Consider the following 21479-nt stretch of genomic DNA (forward strand, 5'->3'; position numbering starts at 1 on the left):
CTGACACAAATCATGATGGATCCATGGATTCATGTTGTTTATGTCAAATTCTGAACTTACCATTTGCATGTCACAGCAGAAATCAAGATTCATCAGACCAGACAACTGTCCATTTTTGGTGAGCATATGCCCACTGCAGCCTCAGTTTTCTGTTCATAACTGACATGAGTGAAATGTCTTCTGCTGCTGCAGCCCATCCACTTCAAGATTTGATGTGCTGTGCATTCAGGAATGATCCAAAATACTTGAGAGGCTTGTCTGCAACAGTCTCACCTTTCTGAACACTTCCTCCTTGATCCTCTCCAATCTGAACAGGATCCTCTCTCCTCCTGTTTCAACCACTTTTAACTCTGTTCTACAGCTACTCTGCTCACCTCCCTCTTTAGCCTCCTGGCCACTGACTCTGCTCCCGCTTTTCATTGCAACTCTTCTATAGCTTTTAACATGTTTCTGCACCCATACTCGTGGTCACAGCAAGTTTCCTGCTGGGGTTACTTTACCACTGTGATGACTTTCCCTCTCCCTCACCCTTTTTTCTTAGCTCCAAGCTACTTTAGTTATTGTACCGTAATGTTATACCTTGTACTGTCCTATTGATTGTTCCTGTATGGCACTGCGAACACTTTGTGGCGCCTTACAAATACAATTATTATTATTAATAATAATAATCTTCTGCATACAACTGTTGTAATGCATATATATTTGAGTTGCTGTCAGCTTGAACCAGTCTGTCCAATTACATGTCTACTGTGTTCCGTCACATTTCCCTCATGTCTCCTGTGTAATGTGTAATGTCACCTTTCCCTAATGCCACTTTTGTATTTATGACTCCTTTGTGTACTTACAAGTAAATGTTTTTTCAGAATGAAAATGGCAGTGCATTCTTCTATATGGCAAGAAATATTCCTAAAATGCCCCCTTTCCACCACCCTTAACCATATTCCAAGAATCTTGTTCTGAAAAAGGAAATGTAATTTTTGCACTAGATGCACATGTTTGTTGAGTCAATATTTGGCACAAGTATATAAGCTTTGTCAGATCCCATGAAAAGCCAGATTTGTACACCCTGCAATTCCTGAATTTGGAAGTACTATAGGAATCAGTTGTTTTTTTCCCATGAATGAATTCAGAAACTCCTTTATATGCTGAACATTTTTTAGTGAAAACACAATTTAAATTTGAGAGAGACACAGATGGTGAAAGCTAAACTTACAAATCTACAAATACATTAAACCATCCATCTGGTTATATTGAAGTAAAAAAAACAATGTATGCTATTCCACTGTACTCGGTCAAGAGCAGACAACATTATCAGAATAACTGAAACTTTGACAGACTGAAGTAATTACAGTAATATTTACAAACAAATCATGGCGCATAAAGGAACAAGACAGCACAGATCGTGTGTTTTCCATTTGCAGGGTAAATAGAATAGAACTCAGATGCCTCAAATACAAAAAGAGGGCACAAGTTTCCTGGATTTAGAAGATCAGGTTTACATTATACTTTGACAGCTTTAGGCTACACAACATACAAATTAGTGTGTAGCCTAAAGTTAAGTATAATTGTCAACCTGAACTGACTGTCTTTCTGCCATTTCATCTTGGATGTCTTCTCGCCAACTCAAACTCAATCTCTCAAAAACTGAATTAATAATATTCCCACCCAAAAACGGAAGCTTCCTGCCTGACATTTCTATTTCTGTTGATAACATGACCATAAATCCCACCCCGCAAGCTCGTTGCCTAGGTGTAATCCTTGATTCACAACTGTCGTTTATTCCCCACATCAACTCTATATCTAAATCATGTTACATACACCTAAAGAACATTTCCAGAATACGCACATATCTGACACAACACACCGCAAAAACCTTAATTCATGCACTCATCATCTCCCGCATCGACTATTGCAATTCCCTCCTTACTGGTCTTCCCAAAGTCAGACTTGAACCCCTACAATCTATTTTGCACGCAGCGGCTAGATTGATTTTCCTTCCAAACCGTTATTCCTCTGCTGAGCCACTCTGTCAGTCTCTACATTGGCTGCCTGTATTTCAACGAATCCAATATAAAATTCTTCTACTAACATACAAAGCCATCAACAAAATTGCACCGACATACATCTCCTCACTTGTCTCAAAATATCTCCCAACTCGACACCTCCGTTCTGCACAAGATCTACGTCTCTCCTCCACTCTCATCACATCCTCCCATTCTCGGTTACAGGATTTTTTCCGGGCTGCACCCACTTTGTGGAATTCCCTCCCACGCACAGTAAGACTTTCCTCTAGTCTTCAAACCTTCAAGCGTTCACTGAAAACCCACCTCTTCAGACAAGGTTATGATATTCCTCAACCACCATCTTAATTTCCCTAGATTACCCTATTACCATACTCTACACTGCTAACGCAAGACAACAACCCTCTGACCAACATTGCCACACACGCAGCCCACTCAATACTTTTACCTTTGCAGTCTGGCTGGTCCATTGTGCAATATGATGTAGCACATGCCCTTGTGTTTCTAACTCCCATTGTCCTATAGACTGTAAGCTTTCGAGCAGGGTTCTCTTACCTCTCTGTCTGTATGTATTACCCAGTTTTGTCTTATCAATGTTAGTTCCCAATTGTAAAGTGCTACGGAATTTGCTGGCGCTATATAAATAAATGTTGATGATGATGATGATGAACTATGTCATCCAAGAAAGATGTGCCTACTTTCATTTGTTAATACTGTCATTCTGAGGGCATTTATTTTAGGGTGAAATACTTTAACATAAAACATGTTTACAATATCCTGTGTGGCTTTTAAAGACAAGACTTAAACAGAGCTCTAAGGTGCAGCTGGGAGCAGCTGATTCAAAGTCTGTGCAATATAGTGCAGCAGTGAGAGTTGAGTGACTGAATATGTCACACTGCTGCATCACTGGAGCTCTGTCCTGTCCATCACTGAAAACACATCATGTGTCTGCATCTGCAACAGAAACTCCATTATTCCTACAGCGCTGCAACCCGCACTCCCCCTGCACCCAACTCCCTCACCCTGCTCTCCCCCATATCGGCACACTTTGAGCACTGCTGTAAACACTATAGTCTGTTATGCTTGGAAGTCTTAGGAAATCAGCACTGTGACAACTTCCTGCACATCAGGGCACTTATAAAATGTTGGGTTTGTACAATTTCTCACCTCCTCCAACTTATTAAGGCTTCCTTTTACTGATCCGATCTGTTTTAGTAACCCTTAGGATGCAGCCTACACGAATAACCTATGAAGGACTTCTTTTGTTAATCCGGCTTTTCACTACACCCATGCGTAGTTTAATTGGTAGCGGAGTTAGGTTTCCAGTTCCATTTTCCAAAAAATTAAATAAAAATAATAAAAAAAATATTTTACAATTAATTTTCTTTGAGAAAATGCTTGAATATCCTCTGATATCACCATTCTGAGGTGGCGATAGATATAGGAGGATTATGGTGGTTGACATATACTGATGCAATCCCTGCTAAATAGTCTTCCCCATGTTTTGCATGGTGTACTGTAGGCTATTGTTGAAAATAGCCTGTAAATATGTTCTCCAGTGGGGGTTACTTCCGGCAATAGCACGATGGAAGCCCTTGGTGAATAGGGAGAAGCCCTATAGATAGGACTTTTCTCTAATTAGTACATAGACGCCAATGGCAGCAGCTGTGGCCTGTGGAGTGAGCTTCTGTAAGCCAGAAGAAATGAGAAATTGTATATTAATTGACTCATTGAAAACAGTGGCTTGTTGTCTGACCACCACCACCTCAGAGGATGTGTAAAAATGAAATTAGTTTGCAGAGGTAAAATATTATCACAGAGGACTCCATAATTCACAGGTCAATAGCCCTACAGTTGACGTGATAACTCATTAACAGACTTAGTTGAATGAGTTCAAATGTGCAGAAACAAGTGCATAACATCACAAAAGAGGAAGAAATAAATTGTGGTAATTAGTATACAAAGTTCAGCCATGCAAACAAGTACAAGTGGAGAATGGTACAGCATCCCTGCAAACATTTACATTCACAAACTGTTATTTGAAGAAATGAAAGTGGCCATGTCTACCTGCAGGAAAATTGTGGCTTTATTTTATGCCTCTGATAAAAACTGGGGAAAAGACTGCAGTGTGGCTACTGGTATGGGTCAGGTAAACCCATTAAATAGTCACTCAGCAACATGGTGGTTTATAAAATGTTGACCTTCACTTGTTATAAAAAGACTGTGCTGGATGCAACTGCCCTTCTGTTCCATAGACAGTCATCTCCAGTGGTTAATACACAGCAAAGACCCCAGCATGAAGCCTAGTGGACAAAGCTGATCATTATCTAGTGACCATATATATTTTACCTCGTCTACAAAAGCTTTGTCTGACATTCATCTGAAGCATGACATCTCAAGTATTTTGCACTGGCATTCTCATCTCCCTTTAAACATCACCTCTGTTGATAAGCTTGATGTGTTAGTTGTCTAGCCAATCCCTGCTCTCTGTAAAAGCTGTTTGAGATCACTCAATCCTGAAACCATCCTTCAGAAGTATGACAACTCAATTGTAGAAGAGTTATAAATGATGTTAGAACCAAATTTGGGTTGACCCACAATCTGCAATTTCTGAGGTCAACTAAGGCCTCCATTACCATGCACTACTTGGGCCCACTGTTCCTTCCCATTCTCTCAATATTTACTCCATTTAACCCACATTCATCCTTAATGATACTGGTGGTATTATCTGGAGTTCAATGGCCGAACAGATATAAAGCGAGTAGTCAGGCATTTGCCGAGTCGGTACACAAGTGGGTAGTCATGGATACAAGTAAGAGTGGCAAGTAGCAGGAGCTGAGCAGGCAGAATACACAAGCACACGTCTGATCCAGGAAGTGCCTATTATAGGCCCATATAGGGAACATGATCCAAGATGGTTTCTCTTTGATGTCATACTGCCCAACTTGAAAAAGGGAAAATTTATGGGAAAGTTTACAAATACTGAGACCTCTAGTGGTTGGAGGTGCAAATATCAGAGTAATTCCTTACACATTCCCTCTCATATAACACCATGCATCTGCTTAATTTACCTTCTCTATTTCTCTTACCCACTTCCTCCTCTCTCTGTCTCTTGTCTGCACTTTTGAACTGTTTTGCTCCCTACACCCACCTCACTTTTTAACCTACATAATCCTACAATCTATTCTTATTCTTCTATAAATAGCTCTAGCTCTGAGATGCTTCACTGTTCACAAACTAATTTCTCTAAATTATATGATTTTCCATGTTTTCAATATACATGTCTAGCTCTTGCACTTTCCCATCACTCTGATGTTCATTATTCCTGCACACAAAGTCACAACACTTTACTTTTACTCTAACTTAATTTCCTTATTACTATTCATTACTCAACATTATCCCTCTGTATCTTGATTATCTTTTCTGTTCAAGTGCCTGAGCCACAATTCCATTAATCTCTCATGCCATTCAGTCTTCCCCCGAGGTACCCTATTTTTCTCATATGTTCTGCCCCCCATTTCCTATAGTACTTTCTAATCTCTCATCTACTTACTCTAACTACAATACACCTCTCACCCATAAATCCTCCTCCCACTTTCTATTCACCTAAATCCTTTTCCTGATCACCATGGATGACTGTCGCAACCCATGGGCCCTGCCATATCAACACATTCCGTTTCAATCCCTCCTTTTGTCCCACATATCCCCCCTTTAACTACAATTATGACAACCTTATCTTCATCTCTCCTCATACTTCTCTCTCTTTCCTTTTTTTGCGCTCATTGGAATGGCAAGCTTTGTCTGCAACAAACTGGTTCCATTCATGTTCTTTTCATCTCTAACACCCTCAACCTCCTCACAATCAAAGAAACCTAACTCTTCTCCTCTGGTCACTTCCCTGAAGCTCACTGCAAAGGGAATCTCTCCTTTTTCCACACTCCTAGACATGGAGATAAACAAGGTCGCTACTTGGGCATCCTTCCCTTTCACAACTGCACCTTACACAACATTCCCCCTGAGCCCTCAATTTTATTATCTTCCTTTTTTACCTAAGCCACCTTTGTGTTGTGATCAACTACCTCTACCCTAATATTGTTTCCCAATTCCTTTAGTTTTGCACCCTAGTTTGCGCACTTCCTTCCTATACTCTGACCTACCCTCTCTTATCTTAGGTGAGCTTAGTATTCCTATTGCTAACCCCACTGACTCTGCTGCCCTCCATACCTCTCCATCTCAAACTTCTTTGGCTGCTGCCAGTGGAGTTCTTCTCCCACCTACATTGCAACAGTTACTCCCTTGAGGAGAAAAGATAGCGCTCTACTCCAATGACTGCAAGAGCTGCATATACCGAGGGTATCCCTCCCTCACAACAATAAATAATAGAATAGGGTTATGTTTTCATTGACTGAGTGTGAATATAAAAAAATGATTAAGATAAATATGCTGTGATTACATGTTTTGCTTATTTACGTCAAATCATAATACGAATATTTACTGTAGAAGGATCCTTAATATAGAGCACCTAAATAAAATAAGCTTGCTCTATTAACTAAAATGATTTAAAATGGCATTTTGACCAATGCATTAATTACATCTAATGACCTATAATCATCGTCATACAAGATACAAATAGTATGAATTCAAGTTACAATATAACCTCTTTGGCATACAATACATGTCATATATACTGATGAGTCCTAAAATTTAAATAAAACACCACAAGGGAATGGTCATATAGATATAGTAGTAGCCAAGTGTTAGAGTGAAATAAAGTCCCTCCTATAGCGGATCTGTAAATGTACAATTCGGGTTGTTGACCCAATATGCAAGTATATGTCCAGTATAAATGACTTGCATCCAAATTGTAATCAGTGGTCTAGGATTGCTATATCATTGATAATTCTGCGTAGATGTTAGAGGTAGTGAAGAGCAAGAGTCAAATAGTTTTTCCTTGGTCAGATGTAGATTCACAGCCTTAGTGGTAATGGTAATAATACTTGCGATTATATCGAGTGATCGGGTGATCAGCGGACTCATGGCATCCTTTATCGGACTAGCATGAATGGTGTCTGTAAGGAAGTGGATCCACATGCGATCCAGCCTGCGTCACTTCTGGTTGTGGCGATGGTCGAATATGATGTTTGGGGTGTGTCCCAATGTGTTTCGTCTGTATACGACTTTCTCAAGGGTATGAGAAAGTCCTATACAGACTAAACCAGCCTGAGCGCATAACCCTATTCTATTAGTCACTTTCTTGACCTAATTTTCTCTTATCTTATAGCTCCAATTTTCCCTTCCAGCTCTATGAACATCACTTCCTTTCCATCAGTCACTCCCTACCTCTTGTACCCTTACATTCACCCAAATCATGCACTCAACCAAATCATCATGATGCTACTGATCCAGCTCTTTTCGTTCAAACTTGAAATACCCCTCTTTCTTGTTACTGCTCTGTGCTGCACTCTCACCTCAGTCCTACACACAGCGCCCTTGCCAGCATGCTTGGAAAAGGCTTCTACTGTACACTGCTGACAATGCTCTGCTCAACATGCACTAGAGCATGTGCATTGGAGTCCAAAATAGAGCTTTACGGTGGCAGCCTGAGCTTGCTCAGAAGAGCAGAGGTCTCAGAAGGGTGGACCGGCATCTCTGGGCTCTCCCTCAAATTTTGCAAAGGAGCCCAATGAATTTGAGTGCAACCCTTCATATCACAAAGCAAACGTATTTTAAGTGTCTTATTTCCATCCAGTTATCCAACCTTCATCACCTCTTTGCTCTTCCTTCTTCTTCCATTATTATTATAAATTTTTATTTATAGGGCGCCACTAGGTGTCCGTAGCACCGTACAGGGACAGACGAAATTACAATACGAGGTGAGACAGCACAGTACAGTAAATAATAAGCACAGTAACTCCGAGAGCTCAAAGCACAGCTAGGGGCGGGGGAGGGGAGAGGGGAAGGTCCGCATACGACGTAGCCCAAGAAGGAGGGCATGGATGACAGGGAGACCCCCAGGGGGGAGAGGAGGGAGCGAGAGGGGACGGGGGGAAGAGGGTCCAAGAGGAGGAGGGCAAGGTAGCTGGAGAGCAGAGTTAAAAGTGGTGAAGACAGGAGGAGAGGTGACCCTGCTCAAAGGAGAGTACAATCTAAGGGGTGGGGTAGACAGACAGGGAGACACGGGGGAGAGAGCGAGAGAAGGAGGAACGGAGGATAAGGATAAGGGAAGGGGAATGAAGGGGAAGAGGCAGATGAAAAGGTAGGAAATTAAGTGGGAGACTGGAAGGCTTTAAGAAAAAGGTGGGTTTTTAAAGCCCGTTTGAAACTGGACATTACAACCCTACCCTTCCATTACAACCATCCACTTCACTTTCAAAATTGACGCCATCTATCAAGACATCTTCTCCTGCCAAGCCCCACCCTTTTACTTGTGTCATTCACCTCTCTACAAACCACCATCTGTTCTTTCATTCCCATCTCTGGGGACAAGGTTTATGCTCTTCTGTCATTTTCTCCCCCCTCTAGCTGCCCCTTTTATCTTATCCGCAATTTTCTTCTCTGCTCACACTCCCCCTAAACCTGCCTGCAGTGCCCACTTTTATAACTTGTCCCTCTCTGCCATCATCTTCCCAATATCCTTTAAACTTACTCTTACTTATCTTACCTGTCCTCAAAAAAAAACTTTCTCTTGATCCTGCTTCTCTCTTCAAATACTGCAAAATGCTTCTACTGTTCGCCTCCATACTACTTTGGGGGGGTTTAATTATTAATGCCCTTCCAATTCTACCCTTAACTCTTTGTAATTGTGTTTCCATCCCTCCACTAAAACTGCCCTCTTAAAAGTCACCAATGATAATCTCTGTACATGCACATCCTCCTGAACCTCCTTTATCTTTTTCAACACTGTTGACAACCCTCAACTCCCAGCTGATAACCAGATCCAACTCCAGCCTACAAGGCTTCTCCCATGCTACTCTCCACCTAAGTATGTACAGTTCAATACCCAGACTCTCCACCAGCCTCCAAATTTTTAAATGCTCTTTAAAAACCCACATGTTCATCAAAGACTTCCACTCTCTTACCTATATGCAGTCAGACTAACTCAGCCTCACACTATGTCACCCATCCCTGCCCACTTTTCTCAGCCTCATCTCTTCCCATTATGTGTATGACCTCATGAGCTGGGCCCTTGTTTGGTCTGTGTCTTGCCTATTATGTTTTATGCTTAAATTTTTTGGAACCTCTATGTTTTAATTATTTTATTACTTATTTATAACATTTCTTTATATAGTGCCAGTATACTGGAAACAAACACAGTAACAACTGTTGAAGTCGTATAATTGGATGAACGAAAGTATATTGGTTTAATATTGGTTTGCCGTGCGATTGCGAAGCGTACGCCACGTAACACGTGGCGTGATGCTGTCGCACGGTAAAACACGCACGCACACACTCGCATTACAACATTTAGTTATTTACATAATTCATATTCATATTGGTTTCGTTACACTGTAATTTATGAGCAGATAATATTTGGTTTATTATTAGTCTATATATATATATATATATATATAGTATGATTATATGTACATTTTAGTGTTATTAAAGGTTTAGGTTATAGGAAAGGTGTCATGCCTGATATCATATTGATCCCCTAATCATCAGCAGCTGTCCGGTGCAGTCGGCGAAGAGATCGCACATTGCATACTTTAGTTATCAATATTAGTGAATAATCCTTTGTATGATGCTGGCTATGAAAGGAGCAGACCCCCTGGAGAGACGACCCCCACCTTTGGATTCCTTAGATTGAATCAACCTATGATCGGTTTACCCTGGACCCACCCAACGTCTGGACCTATAGAAACAATCTACGTCATCTCTATTGTTCAAGTGTAACATTGTACTGTATATAATCATCGCTGCACACCCCCTGGTTCTCAGTCAACTCTGACACAGTATTCTAACAGATATACTGTCCACCGGGTCCCGTGGGTGCGCAGCGAGCGCATGCGATAGCATTGGTATGTATTTATCTTTTGGTATTGGCTGTACTGTACTTTATCATAATATAATAATGTATTGAATTGTTGACTATTTACATCTGCTAAAATAAATATTTTGTGCTTCGGAAACACATACAATTGATTGGGCAATGCTTATTTTAAAACGATAGAATTACTTTAATACAACAAAACTGGTTATTGAAATACAGAAAAAGTTTTAGTTGGTTAGAAGGCTTTGTTTGCAAGCTTACAGTCTGTAGGAAAATAGTAATTTGATCCATGAGGTTAAGTGACACATAATACATATTGGTCAAGCCATGTTGTAATCGGAAAAATGCTTTGTGGGGATATGTGATCCAGTCACACAGTAATGTAGGTTTGGGAGTCAGAGGGTTCTCCATCCACTGCGCTTCATAGTATCCTGTACATTAGCTTCCTCTTCTGAGTGCACCTCGTCTCTCTCCCCACACTCTGTCCTCTCCTTCTCTCCTGTGTTGCTCCCTGCTCCCCTGTCTCTCGCCATGCTGCCCCGCTCGACTCCTATACCCATCCTCTCTCCTCATCACTTTCATGGCCCCAACTCTCATTGTCCCATCTCTCGCCCCCCCCTCGCTCCATCAACCCTGATAATCTTATCCACATCTCCCCACTTCCCTCCCTCCCCATGTGCCCTCTGGAACTCCAGGTCCATCCGAAACAAACTCCCCTCCTCCATGACCTCTTCATCTCCAACTCTCTTAACCTCCTTGCCATCACTGAAACCTGGCTCTCCTCTTCTGACATCGTCTCACTTACTGCTCTCTCCTACGGGGGTCTCTCCTTTACCCACTCCACCAGACCTGATGGACGTCCAGAAGATGGAGTGGGCCTCCTCCTATCCCCTAGCTGCACCTTTTGGTCATTCCCACTTTACCATCCCTCTCTTTCTCCTCCTTTGAAGTACACTCCATCCGTCTCTTCTCCCCATCCACCTCCGCGTCACTGTCATCTACCGTCCCCCTGGCCCCACCTCCCATTTCCTTGACAACTTCGCTGCCTGGCTCCCTCGCCACCTTTCCTCCGACCTTCCCACCATCATTCTTGGCGACTTTAACATCCCCATTGACAACTGCTCTGACCCCGCCACCATCAAACTTCTCTCCCTTTCCACCTCCCTAGGCCTTACTCAGTGGACCTCTTCCCCCACCCACTGTCTTGGTCACTCCCTGGACCTCGTCTTCTCTCATCTCTGACTTCTCCAACTCTCCCTTCCCACTCTCCGACCACCATCTCCTCTCCTTTACTCTGTCCTCCTTCCAGGCTTCCACCTCGCCGAAATCTACCTTCACTAGGCGCAACCTTGATGCCATTGACCCCGCCATATTCTCCTACTCTCGATACTCTACTTTCACCTCTTCCCTCCCTGGCCTGCCCTGACCAGGCATCCTCTCTCTACACCCTCTCCCTCACTACTGTCTAGCTCACCTCTTCAACCTATCACTCTCCTCTGGCATAGTCCCCTCCTAATTTAAACATGCTCTCATCTCTCCCACCCTCAAAAAACCCAATCTTGACCCCACCTCTCCTGCCAACTATCGCCCTAACTCACTTCTCCCCTTTGCCTCTAAACTATTTGAGAGGATTGTCTGCAGCCACCTCACAGACACCTCTCGGACTATTCCCTCCTCGACCCTCTCCAATCTGGTTTCCGCCCCCTCCACTCCACCGAAACTGCCCTGGCCAAAGTTACCAATGATCTACTTTTAGCCAAATCCAAGGGTCACTTCTCCCTACTCATCCTCCTCGACCTCTCTGTGGCCTTTGACACCATAGACCACCCCCTCCTGCTACAAACCCTTCTCTCTCTTGGCCTATCTGGGTCTGTCCTTGCATGGTTCACCTCATATCTCGCTAACCGCTCCTTCTCTGTATCCACGTCTGTCTCCTCCTCCACCCCTTCGCCTCTTCCTGTCGGAGTCCCTCAGGGTTCTGTTCTCGACCCTCTACTCTTTTCGCTCTATACCTCCTCCCTTGGTGCTCTCATCTCCTCCTTCGGTCTTCAGTATCACCTTTATGCCGATGACATCCAACTCTACACCTCCTCGCCCGATCTCTCCCCCACCCTCCTCTCTCGTGTATCCGACTGCCTCTCTGCCATCTCCTCCTGGATGTCCTCCCGCTTTCTCAAAATTAGCATCTCTAAAACTGAACTCATTGGGCTAGATTTACTAAGCTGCGGGTTTGAAAAAGTGGGGATGTTGCCTATAGCAACCAATCAGATTCTAGCTGTCATTTTGTAGAAGGTACTAAATAAATGAAAGCTAGAATCTGATTGGTTGCTATAGGTAACATCCCCACTTTTTCAAACCCGCAGTTTAGTAAATCTAGCCCATTGTCTTTCCTCGCCCCAGGTTCCCATCCCACCATGACCTCACTATCACCGTCAACAGCACCACTATCTCTTCTGTCACCCAACTTCGCTGCCTGGGCGTTACCTTCGACTCCTCTCTTTCATTTGGGCACCCCCCATTTAATCCCTTGCCCAAGCCTTTCGCTTCCAGCTTCGCAATGTTGCCCGCATCCGGCCCTTCCTCTCTCAGGATGCCACCAAAATCATCATCCACGCACACATTATCTCCCGCCTCAATTATTACAACCTCCTCCTTACCGGCCTCCCTCTCTCCCACCTTGCCCCTCTCCGCTCTATTCTTAATGCGGCTGCAAGACTTGTCTTCCTCTCTCGCCGCTCCTCCTCTGCATCCCCCCTCTGCCTTGCCCTACACTGGCTCTCCATCCCCTACAGAATCCTTTTCAAACTTCTGACCACCACGTACAAGGCTCTTTCCCAGTCCACTGCCCCCTATATCTCTAACCTCCTCTCCATTCACACTCCTGCCCGCTCCCTGAACTCGGCCAATGACCGTCGCCTCTGCTCCACCCTGGTCACCTCCTCCCACTCCAGAATCCAGGACTTCTCCCGTGCAGCCCCCCTTCACTGGAACGACCTCCCTCGCTCCATCCGTCTCTCTCCCAATCTTAGCTCCTTCAAACGAGCACTTAAAACTCACCTCTTCCTTAAAGCCTACCATCCTTCCACCTAACCCATTATCCCCTCTTTCCTCCCGGTCCCTTCTCCCTCCCATATACGTCAACTGACTCCTTTTGTGCCCGAGTCTTGTTCAACCTCCCTTAGGATGTAAGCTCATTTGAGCAGCGCCCTCTTCCCTCCTGTATCCATACCTGTTCTTCTGCTCCGTACTTACTGCATTAGCCTGCCTGGAGCCTCTGAAGTTTGGTATTTATTGTTCATTGTTCAGTAATGTCTTACCCTGTATAGTCTACTGTTTGTACAGTGTACGGCGCTGCGGAACCCTTGTGGCGCCAAACAAATAAAGGAAAATAATAATAATAATAATTTGAGAATGGAAGGAGAACAAATGTAAGTTTTACGTTAACTATGTAGAGGGGTGGTAACAGGGGGGTTAAGAGCCTTGTACTGGAATTTGATATACTGGCCTGAAGAGATGAATTTTCAGGAAACGCTTGAAGATTTGGTTTATAGAGGAAAGTCCTGCTGTATGTGGGAGGGAATTCCACAGAGTGGGTGTAACCACCCCAAAAATCCTATAAACAAGAATGGGAGCTTGTAATGAGTGTGGAAGGGATATGCAGATCTTGCTCATAGCACAGAAATCGAGATGGGATATATTTTTGAACAAAATTTCTTTATGTCCTTATATGTAAGTAGAAGTATTAACAGTAGAAGAATGTGTTACAAGGAAAATTAATCCGGCAGCTGCATTCAAATTAGATTGTAGGGGTTAATATCTAGTGGGAAGATCAGTAAGTAGGGACCTGCAATAATCAATATGTGAGATAATTGGTCTGATTCATCTTCAGATGTAAGTCCTGTTTCATGCTGTATCTTGCGTGAAATTGCTTTGCGTATGCTAACAAATGGACCTTATGCCAGTGAAAGCAATTGCATGCAATTCATGTCCGAATGACACTTCCTATTGCCTATGACTTGGAGGGTGTAACTGGGGAAAATGTAAAATGTATTTTTAGCGATAATTATAGTATTAATAGTTGTAAACTGATTGTATAATTTTTTATATTTTGTATGCATTCTGATGGGACTTTATATGGTAAAACAACACTGACATGCATATGTGCAATATAAACAACACTGATATGCGCACTCAGGTATATGCTAACCCTAAAGCAAAGCGCATGCTTTCAATCAGTGTTGGATAAGGCACCACTGAAACATTATTTTTATAATTGTATTAAGGAAGCATCTCACACATTACATTTTTTACACATTCATTAATCCACTGCATTTACATTACTGTATTATTGAATTCAAGGAAAACTTCATTTTGTTAACCCAGGAGTTCGTTTTGGGGTTCACTTTAGCAATATTACTCTGTGAACCCAGATGTTCCAATAATCACATCTGTCTGTAATGAGCATCTACCAATCAAGAGCAGCCATTGCTGGAACACTGGATATTTAATGAGGCAGAGTCAGTACACTATCCTTAAAGAAGCCTTACCACAAAGAGTGAAACATGTCAGTTTAAATCTTGATCTCACCAACTGACTTTACATCACAAGGGACCAGTTATATCTACTTTTACCATCAGACCATCCCTGCTTGCCCGCTTGCCAGCAGGGCTGCCAAGAGGAATTCAGGGCCCCGGTACAACAACTTCATAGCTGAGCATGACGCGGCGGCACAAAGGGGGAGTTGTTCATACAATTGGGGGCGTGGCTATGTACCATTGGGGTGTGGCTAGCAGGTGAAAAGCGCTAGGCCACTCTCCTATAGAAAAAAAACCTGCATTGTTGTGTACACCATTGGCACAAGGGTGCAGTGCCTGCTCACTGGTGCGTCACAGATGTCCCAGCACTCCTGACTTTCAGGACATCTAGCACCATATTGTAGTATATAAAGAATGCAGTGTGTACCTAGAGTACACAGTCTTGGCCTGCCCCTTACATTGGGCAGAACAGTCACCAAAAATTGGGATTGTTCCACTAGAATCACAACATTTTCACAGACACTCGTGCTCTCTCCTACCTGTTCTTGTCACTTTCACCACCTGTGGCTGCTGGCTTCTTTAGTTGCGGCTTGTCTGGATCCTGGAATGTTGGGGGCCCTATTTGGAAAAAATAATGGGTACATTTAGAAAATTCAAACCAGTCCCGGCATTAAAGCAATAGCACCCACGAGTAATAATTAGGCCTTCCTCCAGCCCCAACATTAAAATAATAGTATTCCCATTTCATAAATATACCTATTTCCCGCAACCATCACTGCCATTAAATAATTCATAGTCACATTTAATAGAGACCTCATTCTGCCCAAACTCACCCTCACATTCAATAGCCCCCAAACCATTCCATCCTAAATAGTCCCCACTATTAAATTGCCACACCATCACCTCACAAACAAAATAGCACCTATTAATTAGACACCACCTACCTCACACACACTACATTGACACAAGCCCCCTGTGCTATCCAACACACTACATTTCCACAAGCCCCCTGTGCCATCACACACACACACACACACACACATTACTGTGCTTCATCACAACCAAGCAGTGCCCCTTATATCACACTGCACCCCTTCATCACTCTGTTCCATGCTGCCCCCCCTCTCCTTCATCACTGTGCCATGATGTCCCCCCTCCCCATCATTACTGTGCCATGCTGCTTCCCCCCCTCTCCATCGCTGTGCCATTCTGCTCAACCCCCCACTCCTTCACTGTGCCATGCTGTTCCCCCACCTCTCCTTCATCACTTGGTACCTTTTCTCCCCCCCTTCTTCATCACTTTCTCCCTTTCTGTTCTCCTCCCAGTGCCTCCGTTCCTTTACTTACCTTTGTAGCGGCTTCTTTCATCTCTTTCCTTCTCTTCTGTCTTGGTCTTCTCTGCGCCGCTCCTCACTGAATGTCAGGCGCGACGTCATATTCAGTGCGAATAGAGCAGAGAGGAAAGAAGAGGAACGCCGGTGCTGCGATCACGTGATGTATTTGGCGGTTGTTGTTTTTTTAATACCCTACTCCCCCCACCAATGAAGGGGATGGGGCCGCCCCAATCCCCATCACCCGACGAAAAAATAATAACATAAAAAAAAAAGAAAAATATGAAACAAGTTGTCAGTGAGGGTCCGGCCCGGGTATTTTAGTACCATCCCCCCCCCCACCTCTTGGCGGCCCTGCTTGCTGGGACTAAGCAGTTTCACTACAGCCGGCAGTATAAAGCAGACAAGGCTCACAGCCAATTACTGTCACGGTCTGCCTTCGTCTGCTTTGCAACATCTCCCTTTTGAATGCTGCTTGCATCCTGCAGCCCCTGTTTGTTTTGAACTGTGCAGTATTTGTGTTCATTTTATATGTTGCAGCAGTACCTCTGATCACCAGAGGTGCTGCTATTGTGCCTTATTTGGTTGTATCAGGGGTTAACCTGCCCTGTAATTATTTCTTGCACCTGGGTGTGTTCCTTCTTAAACCTGTCTCTCCCAGCAGTCATTGCTGGTTATTATTGTCCCATCCTGTTGTTGCATTCTGTTGTTCCTTCCCTTTGCTGTGCTTGTGGTTTCATGCTGCCTGGATCTCTCCATATCACTGCCTACCTGCTATCTGGGATCTCTCCATATTACCACTTACCTACATCAGCCATCTACCCGGTATTTATTCCTGCATTTTCCTGTATATTCAGTATTAAACCATCAGATTGTTATTCCAGCAATAAACTTCGTGTGTTTTCACCTCATTTTTGGCTCCTGAGCTGCACTTTGTATTTGAACCGTGACAGTATAACCAGCCAAAATAAAAAACAGCTTAGGAGTCGTGTGGAAGATATTTATTCTGGGACCTTTTTCTGCAATTCTTTTTTCATTTGTTTTTTGCAACATGTCTGTTTCACCAATCTTGGAATTGCCACTGCTACAAACTTTGCAGATGGACATTATCTTGCTACGTTCTCAGCTTGCTAGATTTTCCGCTTTACTTGTGGACCCTCTCAGGAGACTGTCTGATTATGTCTCTCCTAATACAGAATCTGCTGGTCTGTCTCAATCCACTTTTACTGCTGCTGAACCTGTGCAAACAGCACCTCTTAATTGTGCTTCTACAAATTTGCTGTTTAGTAAGAACTATGGGGTAACTAATTCCCAGTTCAAAGGTGGTCCATGCCCCCATCTGACCGAAGAGGAGCGACGGCGCAGAATAACAAACAAGTTGTGTCTCTACTGTGCCAGCAATGCACACTTCTTACAGGACTGTCCTATCTGTAGACCACGACATCCTATGCAGCAGCCTTCAGTGTGCTCCTCTCCAGGCCCTGGATTTGTCTGCACTTTAACTCCTGTTGCTATATTACAACCTGATCTGTTCCCTAGGATGGAGCCTAATCCGCCAGCTCCAGCCACCTGTCCTGAGGCGCCAGCTCCAGCCGCTGTCTCCTGTGGCGAGGTCCCAGCCTCTGTCTCCTGTGGCGAGGTCCCAGCCTCTGTCTCCTGTGGCGAGGTCCCAGCCTCTGTCTCCGGTCCTGAGTCTCCTCCCACTGTGTCCGGTCCTGAGTCTCCTCCCGCTGTGTACGGTCCCGAGTCTTCAGCCGCTGTCTCCGGTCCCGAGTTTTTAGCCGTTGTCTCCGGTCCAGAGTCTTCAGCCGCTGTCTCCGGTCCAGAGTCTTCAGCCGCTGTCTCCGGTCCAGAGTCTTCAGCCGTTGTCTCCGGTCCAGAGTCTTCAGCTGTTTTCTCCGGTTCCGAGTCTTCAGCCGCTGTCTCCGGTTCCGAGTCTTCAGCCGCTGTCTCTGGTTCCGAGTCTTCAGCCACTGTCTCCCTTCCTGAGCTACAGTCGGCTCCAGAGTTGCGGATTCAGGCCGAGTTGCCTGTCCATGCGGTTCAGGCCGAGTTGCCTGTCCATGCGGTTCAGCCCGAGTTGCCTGTCCATGCGGTTCAGCCCGAGTTGCCTGTCCATGCGGTTCAGCCCGAGTTGCCACTCTTTGTGGTTCAGCCCGAGTTACCACTTGGTGCTGTCTGCTCTGAGGCTTCTCACAGCGCTGTCTGCTCTGAGGCTTCTCACAGCGCTGTCTGCTCTGAGGCTTCTCACAGCGCTGTCCCTGCCATGTCTGCCGGCCAGTCCGGGCCTGCTGCCAAGTTTTCCGTCCAGTCCGGGCCTGCTGCCAAGTCTTCTGCCCAGTCTGGGCCTGCTGCCAAGTCTTCTGCCCAGTCCGGGCCTGCTGCCAAGTCTTCTGCCCAATCCGGGCCTCCTGCCAAGTCTGCTGCCCAATCCGGGCTCCCTGCCAAGTCATCCACACTGTCCGGGTTGTCTTCTGCCAAAGGTGTCCTGCCCGAGTCCCCAGGGACGTATGTTCAACCCGAGCTGGCCAAGTCTCGTGCTAATTCATCCTCTGTTCCAGATTTCCGACCACCTACCTTCAATTGGGACATACAGCAATTTAATGCTCTTATTAAATTTTGTAGATCTTATTTTCCATCAGTACCTGACCTCCTAGATAACCAACGAAGGCAAGTGTATTACCTGTTATCCAACTTTACAGGAAGAGCTCTGGAATGGGCCAGCCCCTTTATTGAGATCAGAGATCCCATCCTTTCTGATTTACAGCTTTTTGTGAAGCAGTGTTCAAAGAATTTGCTCCAGCACTTGTCAATTGTACTCCCTGCATGTCTTCTGTGCCAACTTCGTTGTCTCCAGTTGCCCAACCCCTGAGGCTACCTGCATGTTCTATTCAATTTGAACAACCCTGTATCCTTGAACAGACTCATAAAAAGAAAGCAAAGTAGAAGAAGAAAAAAGGGTCTTCTGGGTCTCAGCTCTCTTCTGACATAGATTCTGTGCCTTTTCCGCCCTTGGACGAGTATTTCTCTACCAGGAATATGACTCTGGACTATGATACTGACGAACTTAACCACTTTTTTTAATTGGGCGTCTGGAATCCGCCCTTTAAGGGGGGGGGGTACTGTCACGGTCTGCCTCTGTCTGCTTTGCAACATCTCCCTTTTGAATGCTGCTTGCATCCTGCAGCCCCTGTTTGTTTTGAACTGTGCAGTATTTGTGTTCATTTTATATGTTGCAGCAATACCTCTGATCACCAGAGGTGCTTCTATTGTGCCTTACTTGGTTGTATCAGGGGTTAACCTGCCCTGTCATTATTTCTTGCACCTGGGTGTGTTCCTTCTTAAACCTGTCTCTCCCAGCAGTCATTGCTGGTTATTGTTGTCCCATCCTGTTGTTGCATTCTGTTGTTCCTTCCCTCTGCTGTGCTTGTGGTTTCATGCTGCCTGGATCTCTCCATATCACTGCCTACCTGCTATCTGGGATCTCTCCATATTACCACTTACCTACATCAGCCGTCTACCCGTTATTTATTCCTGCATTTTCCTGTATATTCAGTATTACACCATCAGATTGTTATTCCAGCAATAAACTTCGTGTGTTTTCACCTCATTTTTGGCTCCTGAGCTGCACTTTGTATTTGAACCGTGACAATAACATTTGCCAGGATGAAGCGGTTACATTATAGCCGACAAAGGAGTACAGTCCATAACGCATGTGCGAACTTCAACAAAGCTCTCCAGTATTTCTCAGAACCAGGTCTTCAACGCTAGCTGGCCCAACGTTGCAAAAGGGGCGTTAGAAAAGACTGTCCGGGAGGAGAAAACTACCAAAGTGGGGAAGTTAAAGTACCTTGAAAATGACCCTGAATTTAGTTGTATTTGCAACCATCTTTAAATACGTGGACTAGAAATGCGATAAATTCAGGGCCATCTTAACAGCATTATGGGCCGCTGGGCAAAGCAGTGCACTGGGGCCCCTACCTCACTTTTAATGGCAATAGATGTTGAATCTCTTAAAGTATTAGCATGCTTGGGATACCCTTAAAAATAATGTCTGTTTTGCAGGTTATGATCTGAATTGTAGTCCATATATTTATCTTTTCCCATGTGTAAAATGTTTGTGCACATGCATAAATGGAATCCAGCAATACATTAACATCAATGGTACTAACAAAATGACTAGTTAATGCAAACATTTCTATGTTCATTTTATATTTATATTTTTATGGTATCTGAATACTGGACATTTACCTCAATATTACTGTACTAAACAGTGAAAATAAATTACCCTGGTTTTACATTAATTCTTCAATTGCCAATAGGTAGTAAAAGAGTTACAAAGACAACAGTCTCTGAATAACAAGAATCAATTTAAAATGTATATCTGAAGGAAACTGGATCCAAAATTATTGTACTTCCTTCTTGTTTTATCTGATTGCAAACTGCATTGGTCAAGACATCTTACAACATTTCAAGAAATATGACAAGGAAATAAAAATAGGAAGCCTAACATTTTGAAACTGAATGATGTGGAGTATTTTAAATTCATATTTTTGAAAATATTTCTATGCCTCAACTGATAAGATGATTACACACTCAGTTGCCACTTTATTATGTACCCCTGTACACCTGCTCATTAATGCAAATATCCAATCAAGAATCAAAATATTACAGGCGCTAAAAGACCATCCACCACGGGAGTTAACAGCTAATTATCTGCAGCTTCCATCTGGCAATCTGCTGGACTTGCAATATACAAAAACCTCAAACATAAAAAAATATAGGGGAAGCGCTGATAAAAATAGCACATCATTTATTCAAATACACTTATCTCATAAATAAGAATTTTGTTGCAAAGACATATAATATATAATAATTACAATAAAACCGGTATTTTCCCAATCTATATCAATCCAGATTGAATATACAGGCATAAACGTGTTAGAACCCATACTATCATATAAACATATTGATCAGAAATTGAGTGTAGTTCAATAGTCTCATGATAATAATATGCACTCCCAAAATGGATTATAAATATGAGATCTCGAATAGCCCTACTGAATCCACATCAGCGTTATCACTCGATCAAATATTGAAAGCTCTTGTGTAGCCACACTGATTAATAGAGTATACCTAATATGGCATCTCCACCAAAACTTAAGGAGCTCCAACGTAATCACTCAGTCCAATGTTAATGGCTCCTGCTGTGTAGGTAAACTAATATACAGAGTATATTTGTGATGGCATCTCAATCAAACCTCTGGAAACTCCTTAGATGTATCAATTAGGACACCAACCCACATTCAATATTTGTGTATGATGAGTGAACCTCTCTTTATGGAGAGTCCTTAAATGATGCCGTCCGTTGGAATGGCCATTCAATCCGTATAGTGTATTGATGAAACACACTTAAAGTGGCTGATAGTAATCTCGCTGCCGATCGGGATTCCGGAACTGAGGTCACCTGACGGGTTTCTCCATCCATGTTGACGGTTTCATCAGAGGAAAACCGTGAACATGGATGGAGAAACGTATCAGGTGACCTAATTTCTGGAATGAAAAGATGCATCACAGCAGTGGGGTAGTCATTCTGACGCCA

Source organism: Mixophyes fleayi, chromosome 2 (assembly GCF_038048845.1).
Source record: "Mixophyes fleayi isolate aMixFle1 chromosome 2, aMixFle1.hap1, whole genome shotgun sequence".
NCBI lineage: Eukaryota > Metazoa > Chordata > Amphibia > Anura > Limnodynastidae > Mixophyes > Mixophyes fleayi.